Source organism: Pteronotus mesoamericanus, unplaced genomic scaffold, assembly GCF_021234165.1.
Source record: "Pteronotus mesoamericanus isolate MK-2021 breed Mesoamerican mustached bat unplaced genomic scaffold, CSHL_Meso_final contig_56, whole genome shotgun sequence".
Classification (NCBI taxonomy): domain Eukaryota; kingdom Metazoa; phylum Chordata; class Mammalia; order Chiroptera; family Mormoopidae; genus Pteronotus; species Pteronotus mesoamericanus.
The window spans coordinates 5,802,475-5,812,153 of NW_026555201.1; the positions used below are offsets into that span (position 1 = coordinate 5,802,475).

Genomic DNA, 9,679 nt, shown 5'->3' on the forward strand with positions numbered 1-9,679 from the left:
GTTTTGGACATCATTTTTTAGCAATATAGTAGACTAGATTATGAGAGAAGTCTTCTCAGTACAGCTCTTATTAAAATAATGAATAATAAATGTTTTAATGTATGGCTGAGTTATAACTAAATTAAAGAATTTTTAGAAACCAGAAGTCACAAGAAAGAAAAAAAATCCATCAAGGTGAGCATGTCCTTGTGAGGAACTGGTGATCCCTGGTGGTCCAGTGCTAGGGCTACATGTACCTGAGATGGAAGAGAAATCTGGGACAGGAAGTGGGGAGGTCAGGCACTTGGGTAAGAAAAGCCAAAAGATAAAATCATCAGTGGCTAAACAAACAAATAAAAACATTCTGCCAAGAGACATAGTTCCTCCAAGAGAAAACAGTCACCCTGCAGAGGGAGACAGTTTTCCTGTCTTTTCATAGGCTCTAAAGAGAAAGCAGAAAATGTCTCCCCTGAAAATCTCTAACCACCTCTCCCAACAGGTTTGGGCCTGAAACCGCTCTACCTACGTGGCTCCCAAAACTGTACTTTTAGGTTGTATTTAAAGCCACTCAAATTGATAGTATTCTCAAGTTCCTAGCAAAAGCAAACACAAACCTGCTCTGTAAGAATGTGCTAAACAAAGTTTGAAATAATCTCCAATAATGAAATTCCAAGAAACAAGGGCTTAAAATAAGAATTCACTAAACACTTGAGGAAATAAATTTTTCCTGAGCTAAAACAACAAACTACAGATTTAGACTCTCCATGAATGTAGTTTCTGGAGTTATCAGATAAAGACTCTTAAATAAGTGTATTTAATATGTTCCAATAAGTAAAAGAATAAATCAAAAGTGTGATTAAGAAAATAGACTATCATAATTGATAAGAAATATTTGAAAAAGTAAAAACAAACAGAATTTCTGAAAAATACAATAATCCAAATTATAAATTCAATGTGACAAATTAAATAGCAGATAGAATCAGCTAAAGGGAGTACCAGTGAACTGGAAGGTAGAAGTGAAGAAATTACATAAAACGAAGCACGAAGGGACAAGAGAAAATAGCAAAGATAAATAAAAGAAGACAAGATATAGCGAAGGTTTAATTTACATCTTGCTAGGTTTTCAAAAGGAGAAAATAAAGAAAATGGGAGAGAGACAATATTAAAATAGATAATGGCTGAAGTTTTTCCTGAATTAATCAAAGAAACCAATCTTCTGATTGAGAAAATCCAACAAATCTCAAGTAAAATGAATAAAAAAGAAAATAAAAATTTTCAGTCCAAAAGACTAAACTCAAAGAAAAAGAAACCAGAAACATAGAAAATGCAAGACAAATAGAAAATTGAAAAAATAAAATAACAGGATATAGGTAAATTCAAATGTATCCATAATAATAGACAGCATAAATTGATTAAACTAGTTAAGAGGCAAAGATTGTATGTCACATTTGAAGGGGGAAAAAAAAAAAAAGCCCAGCTACACATTGTATAAAGAAGATACATCTAAAACATAAGGGCATGGACCCTGGTGAATATCTAAGGCTCCACCCCTTACAACATAACAGGTGTGCCAGGACAGAGAAATATGGCCCAAATGAAAGAACAGAGCAAAACTCCAGAAAAAGAACTAAGCAATGCAGAGATAGCCAGCCTATCAGATTCAGAGTTCAAAACACTGGTAATCAGGATACTCACAGAAATGACTGAGTGCTCCCTGGCTGGAGTGGCTCAGTGGATTGAGCACTAGCCTATGAACCAAAAGGTTGCTGGTTCAATTTTCAGTCAGGGCACATGCCTGGGTTGCCGGGCAGGTCCCCAGTTAGGGGCACCAATTCAAGAGGCAAACAATCGATGTAACTCTCCCACATCAATATTTCTCTCTCTCTCTTTCTCCCTCCCTTCCTCTCTTGAAAAGTAAATAAATTAAAAATTTTTTTAAATGATTGAGTACAAACACAAAATGAAGAAGTAAAGGTGATGCAAAGCGAAATAAAAGAAAATATACAGGGAACCAACAGTAAAGGGAACTCAAATCAAAGATTTAGAATAGAACAGAAGGAAAACTAAGCATTCAACTAGAACAGAATGAAAAAACAAGAATTCAAGAAAATGAGGAGAGGCTTAGGAACCTCTGAGACAATGTATTCCACAACTGAATCATAGGGGTGCCAGAAGAAGAAGAGGAAGAACAAGAGATTAAAAATTTATTTGAAAAAATAATGGAAGAAAAGTTCCCCAATCTGGTGAAGGAAATGGACATACAAGTTCAGGAAGCTCAGAGAGTCCCAAAGAAGTTGGACCCAAAGAGGAGCACACCAAGGCACATCATAATTAAATCATCCAAGATTAAAGATAGGGAGAGAATCTTAAAAGCAACAAGAGAAAAGGAGACAGTTACCTACAAAATAGTTTCCATAAGACTGTCAGCTGATTTCTCAAAAGAAACCTTACAGACAAGAAGGAGCTGGCAAGAAGTGTTCAAAGTGATGAAAAGCAAGGCCTTATATCCAAGATTACTATATCCAGAAAAGCTATCATTTAGAATGGAAGGGCTTCCCAGATAAGGTAAAGCTAGAGTTCATTATCAAGCCTGTATTATACGACATATTAAAGGGATTTCTCTAAGAAAAAGAAGAAGATCAAAACTATGAACAGTAAAATGACAACAAACTCACAACTATCAACAACTGAACCTAAAACACAAAAACAAAAACAAACTGATCAAACAACTAGAACTGGAATGGAATCACAGAATTGGAGACCACATGGAGAGTTGTCATTGGGGAGGGCATGGGAAAGGGGGAGAATGGGGGAAAAGGTACAGGGGATAAGAACCATAATTGCTAGGTATAAAATAGACAGGGGGAGGTTAACAATAGCATAGGAAATGGAGAAGCCAAAGAACTTATATATGCAACCCATAGACATGAACTAAGGTGGGGGATGCTAGAGAGAGGGGAGTGCAGGGTGGAGGGAGATAAAGGGGAGGAAAAAAATGGAACAACTGTAATAGCATAATCAATAAAATATACTTAAAAATAAGAAAATGAAAAATTTAGAAAATAAAAATGAAAAAGATAAATAAAACATAAGGACATAAAAAGCTGAAAATAAAATAATGGGAAAAGATTTACCAGGCAAAGAAGGAGCAGGAAAAAGAATACTAATACTTAAAACTGAAATAATAAAAGTGATTTTATATTTAAGAAAGCAATAACCATCTGTAAGCAACATCTTACTAAATTTCTTCTCTTTTTTTTAATCCTCATGCCAGAACATGCTTATTGATTTTAGAAAGTGGGAAAGGGAAGGAGAGGGAGAGGAAGAGAACTATCAATGCAGGAGAGAAATATCGATCAGTTGCCTTTCCTACAGGCCCCAACTGGGGACTGAACCCTCCACATAGGCCTCTGCCCTGACTGGGAATCAAACCCATGACATATCAGTACACAGGATGATGCTCCAACCAACTGAGCCACAGAGGCCAAGGCATTTTACTGGATTTCTTAGAAAAAAAAATATTAAGTATTCAAAACATAGAAATCTAACTGTCTTTATTCACAGAATATTATTTATTAAACATTTATGGAGAGTGATTTTAATTAAATTTATCATTATAACTAGTAAAAGTTTAGCATAATTGCTGAATTTTAGTTTACTAAAGTCAAGTGATTCCTATATAATTACTTTACAACAGCTACTCTTACACATTCTTATGTATCATATCCCAAAAATTCCATTTCTACTCATATACCACAGAAAAACCCTGGCATATCTGCATGAGGAGACATGTTCCAGAATGTGCATTAAATAAACCCTTTACTTTCACAATGAGAAAGGAAAAACAATTCTACTACCTACATGATATAGTATTATAAATATATGTCCATACAACAATAGCTTTAAAACTGAGATATTACTTTAACTTATAGCCTGATATTTTTAAAATTTTTATTTAATTTACTGGAGTAACATTGGTTAATAAAATTATATAGGTTTCAGGTGTACTATTTTATAATATACCATTTGTATATTGTATCGTGTGTTCACCACCCAAAGTCAAATCTCCTTCTGTCACCATTTATCCCCTTTTTACTGTTTTCTACAGCCCCCCTTTCCCATCTGGTAATCACCATGCTGTTGTCCATATCTATAAGGCTTTTGTTGTTGTTGTTGTTGTTGTTTTGCTTAACTTCTTTACCTTTTTTTACCTAGCATCTCAAATATCTCCCCTCTAATAGCTGTCAGTCTGTTCTGTGAATCTTTTCTTCTTGGTCACCGTTCCTCTTTTATTTATTTGTATTTATTTATTCATTTACTGCTGCAAAGAGCTTTATTGTTTCCATTTGGCCCAATGCATGGGAAAGTTCACCAGGATAGTTAAAAGGATGCCCAGTGGCTTCAAGGAGAGGCTCAGACAAGAGCCAGATACCAGGAGGTACAGAGGAGCCCCTCAAAGGTCTCTGGGCTTCAAAGACTTCTAGTTGTGCTTGAGGGTGACCTTTCAAAGAGATACTTGCTCATCCCATTCTGGAGGTTGGCCACCTGCTGAGGTTAGTCAGGTGGTTGCCCAGCTTCTTGATGAATTTCACCTGCTCATCCAGGAAGCCACAGAGATGAGGGTCTGTGCAGATAGAATCCAGGGCCTGCAGATCCGAAAGGTCTTGGTCAGGTTCTTCTCCATGACCATGGCAGCTTCCACGGCATCCTGAGTTTCATCGCATTCATCTTGGGAAGGCTTCAGCACATCCTGGAAGAGAACAAGGCCACTCTGCTAGTTTTGCATCTTTAAGAGACACTCGGCACCCTTGAGCTTCTCCTTAGCCAACTCATGGAAGTAGCCCACACCCTCCAGAGCTACATTGTCCCGGTTGAAATAGAAGCCCAGAGAGAGGTAGGTGTAGGAGGCCCACAGATATGGGTTGACCAGGTGGTTGACGGCAGCCTCCATCTGGGTGGAATAATTCTGATGAATTTGGGAGCTTGTGGTTGTTCTGCAATAAGGAGTTAATGTCAAAAAATGGTGTTGGCTGGTCTCAAAAGCTCAGCCTGGCTGAGGTGGTTCCGAAGGTAGTGAATGGAAAAGAGGCTGGAGAGTGGTGGGAAGCTGCAAGAAGGTTGTCCCTGGATCTGTTCCATCCAAACACTGTTGAAGCAAAAGGTAGATCCGGGGGACTGCTGAGGGCATTGCCTCGGCTCTCCCTGGGAGGACTTGAAAGAGTAACAGGGATGCCCAGGCTTCTCTGATCAGTTAGTGCAAATGAGATCATATTTGTATTAATTACCTAATAGCCATGCTTGTACATTCCCACCTGTCAGGTTAGAAGTAACTCAGTCCCTTTTGGGTTTTCCTCTCTTTCTAACATCTCTTGGAGAGTCGTCAATCCAGGCGTAGAACCTTGCTTTTGTTCCAAAGTCATGCCATGTTTTGCTTCTGCTATTGGACCACTTCATTGTACCCTTTCTGATGTGTTCCTGGGACTCCAGGCCTCAACACTCTCTTGATTGGTGCTACAACTATGGCACAGAGGAGGATAGGGAGCTGATAGGTGACAATGAACAATGCTTCTCTCCCCAAGTCCTCCGCTTTAGCTTTGTATCCATATCAATACTTAAAGAGAAGTAAAATAAGTAAAAGTATCTATGGCTCAAATTGTTAGAGGCTTCCCCATTGTACCCAAATGTGAAAAGGTACCCCTCAAGATGCTCAAGGGTGCCAAGTGTCTCTCAAAGTTGCAAAACTAGCAGAGTGGCCTTGTTCTCTTCCAGGGTGTGCTGAAGCCTTCCCAAGATGAGTGCGATGAAACGCAGGACGCCATGGAAGCTGCCGTGGTCATGGAGGAGAACCTGCTTGGACAATATCACCTCAACAGAAGCAACAGAGGTGGACAGTACTTCTAAATTTTAGTCAAAATATCTGAGGAAGAAAGCCACTTTCAACTTATCAACATAAAGCATGAATTTGGGGTGGAGGGGGTTGTTTTGTTTTGGTTTGGGTTTTGGGGTTTTTTGTTTCTTCTCTCCCTCTGCCATTGGTAAGTATAAGAAAAGGGACTTACTTAGACTAAATATCAGTCAAGGTTTTAATATGAATGGTTCATAGCAAACCATCCTTGTAGCAGAGAGATTCTTCAGCATATAGATCTTCAGCATATCAATGTCTTGTTTAAAACTCCTCAATTATTTTCTGCTTTCCTGATTGTTTTCCAACCTCTTAGCGTGAGATACAAACCTGCCCTTTCCAGTCTTAGCTTTCCCCGCAGGTTCTCTTCAGTACAACTTTTGTAGTTTCCCCAGCACATCATTTTGTCTTAGCTTCTATGTCTTTTTTATATGCTAGCTTTATTACTAAAAACTCTGCTTCCTTTATCTTTCTTTTTTTCTGCCCTTGAAAGTCTTCTTTTTTTAAATATACATATATGTTTTTATTGATTATGCTATTACAGTTGTCCCATTTTTTTCTTCCCTTTATTCCTTTCCACCCTGCATCCCCTCTCCAACCAGTCTTCCCCCACCTTAGTTCATGTCCATGGGTCATACATATAAGTTCTTTGGCTTCTCCATTTCCTATACTATTCGTAATCTCTCCCTGTCTATTTTGTTCCTACTATTTATAAAGTGTGGATTTTTTAATCAGATAGAACGTACATCAAGGTTTTTCCCTGCTTCTGATTTTTCTTAGCTAGTAATCTTGGATACATTATTTAACATCTCTCTACCTCAGTTTCCTTATCTGTAAAATGAGGATAATAAAATGTTCTATTCTCATAGGCTTATTTTGAGAGTTTATAAAGATGAAAAGGGTTTCTCTGTCCTGTGTAGCTCAGATGGTTGGGTGTTGTCCCACAAAGCAAAAGGCCACCAGTTTGATTCCCAGTCAGGGCACATGCCTGTGTTGCAGACCAGGTCCCAGGTAGAGACATGTGAGAGAAGCAACCAGTTGATGTTTCTCTCACACATCAATGTTTCTCTTTCTCTCTTTCTCTCTCCCTTCCCTTCTCTCTAAGAATAAACAAAGAAAATATTTTTTTAAAAAAAGATGAAAAGAGTTTAGCCCAGTAAACCTAACACACAGTACCACTTGTATTGTTGATTATTACTAAACTATTAATATATGAATGCCACAGACCACCAAAACTACTTAATAAATACAAGGCTTCCTAGGAAAGGAGGAGCCCAGAAAATGCACTCTCTATCTGGGTACCTGGAGGACTTCAAAATGACTCTGCACACATACTTAGCTGTTTCTCTGTTTATAATTTCTGCCTGAAGGGATTCAACAGAGCAAGAGATTGCTATGGAAATGTACACTTCACAATTCTTACTTAGTGGAAGTAGTTTCCTTGAAATGTGGAAATTTCTCTGTAGGGTGTCAGCTGTCATTCCACGCCTCTTTCGGCATGCCTTCCATTTGCAGTGTGGCCAAGGCTTTGAGTGAAGGGAAAGCACAACATGGAACACGTTTCCTTTTATATTATCCAAACACTTTTTCCTTCTGACCCTGCAATTGGCAATTGACATTTGTTGGCAGCGATCTGTCACCGCAGGCAGTGAGAATGTAACCAGCATATCATGGAAAGGAACTCTGAGTTCTGGAAGTTTCAAGCCACTTTTTCTCTTTTCTATGGCAACCACAAGTACCTTCAGATGATAAAGAGGGGGATGCTCGAGCGGGCATGCTCTAGAGAGTGAGGGTGCTTACAGGAAATTTTTACTGTTCAAGTGTTGAATTTTAGGATACAATTTTAGGACTTTGTAATTTTGTACAAAGTTACACTGAGAAATAACACACTTCAGATGATAGTGTTTGAGATCAGTTCTGTGGGAAGTCACTGAAGACTCAGTCAGTTCAAATGTAAGAACAACAAGATTTCGTGTTTCCACAAAGAGCAAAGAACTGGATATCGCATATTGACCATCATAGCTACTGGTAGGTTTCTTTTAAGGGTTTGTGCTGTAGAAAAGAACAGTTGAGCATGACGCAGCCAGTGGGCATCTATTGAGTGTCCATAGCAAGCATGGTGCCAGTCTGAGGAACACAAAACAAAACCTCTCATTCCTAGAAATAATTGGTGGATTTTCTTTGTTTAGTAGACACACATATGATATGCATATTTGTGTCATATTTGGAGTGAAAAACAATTACATGACAAATAGTATATACAATAGGATTCATTTTATGGAGATAAAAATTGTATAGATGATACAACAGAGTAAAAATTGAGGGTATCTCTGGGTAGTGAACATGTTATTGACTTTTTTCTTTTTTCTTTATATTTCCTGATTATTCAACAATATACATTTTGTGTGTAATTTTAAATTCAGATTTTTTTTTAAAGAAAGGACAATCAAGTCATTCTACAGACCTAAATGTAAGGAGGACTTCCAGTCAAGATGGAGGCATAGGTAGGTACACTTTGTCTCCTTGCACAACCAAAAGAAGGATAACAACAAAGTTAAAAACACAAAATAATCAGGACTGCCAGAAAATCGAATCGTATGGAAGTCTGATAACCAAGGAGTTAAAGAAGAAACATTCATCCAGACTGATAGGAGGAGTAGAGACGGGCAGCCAGGGCGGAAAGAATGTGTGGCAAAGCTGCAGCTGGAGGACCAAGCAGGTGAGGTGGAGGCTGGCAGACCGGGAAGCCTCACATTTGCATGTGGATAAACTGGAGGAACAGCTGGGGAGCAAGACAGGCCACAGAATCCAGGGATCCAGTACGGAAAAAGAAAGGCTCAAAACCTCTGGAGGTAAAAACCTGCGGGGGTTGCAGTGATGGGAGAAACTCCCAGTCTCACAGGAGAGTCTGTTGGAGAGATCCACAGGGTCCTAGAAGGTACACAAACCCACCCACCTAGGGATCAGCACCAGAAGGGCCCAATTTGCTCGTGGGTAGTGGGGGAAGTGACTGAAATCTGGCCGAGAGCCGAGCAAGCGGCATTGTTCCCTCTCAGACCCTTCCCCCACAGACTTTGCAACTCAGAGAAGTGGGTTGCCCCACCCTGATGCTCTGCCCCTTCCATCAATTTCCAAGGTGCCCCGAGACAAAGAAATATGGCTCAAATGAAAGAACAGATCAGAGCTCCAAAAATAGAACTAAACAATGAACAGCCAACCTATCAGATGCATAGTTCAAAACACTGGTAATCTGGATGCTCACTGAGATGGTTGACTATGATTGCAAAATGGAGGAAAAAGTGAAGGCTACACAAAATGAAACAAAGAAAAATATACAGGGAACCAACAGTAAAGGGAAGGAAACTGGGACTCAGATCAATGATTTGGAGCAGAAGGAAGAGATAAACATTCAACCAGAACAGAATGAAGAAACAAGAACTCAAAATAATGAGGAGAGGCTTAGGAACTTCTAGGAAAACTTTAAATGATCCAACACCCAAATCATAGGGGAGCCAGAAGGAGAAGAGGAGGAGCAAGAAATTGAACTTACTTGAGAAAATAATGAAGGAGAACTTCCCCAATCTGGTGAAGAAAATAGCCTCACAGGAGATCCAGGAATCCCAGGGAGGCACACACCAAGGCACATCATAATTAAGTTACCCAAGATTAAAGATAAGGAGAGAATCTTAAAAGCAGTAGGGGAAAAAGAGACAGTTAACTACAAAAGAGTTGCCATAAGACTATCAGCTGATTTCTCCAAAGAAACCTTGCAGGCAAGAAGGAGCTGGCAAGAAGAAT

General features: G+C 39.0%; 1 pseudogene; it reads right to left on the reverse strand.

Annotated features, from left to right (window-relative positions):
- Positions 1-4,449: 4,449 nt before the first annotated feature.
- On the reverse strand, positions 4,450-5,249 carry LOC129075983 (ferritin light chain-like; annotated as a pseudogene).
- Between the last annotated feature and the right edge of the window lie 4,430 nt (positions 5,250-9,679).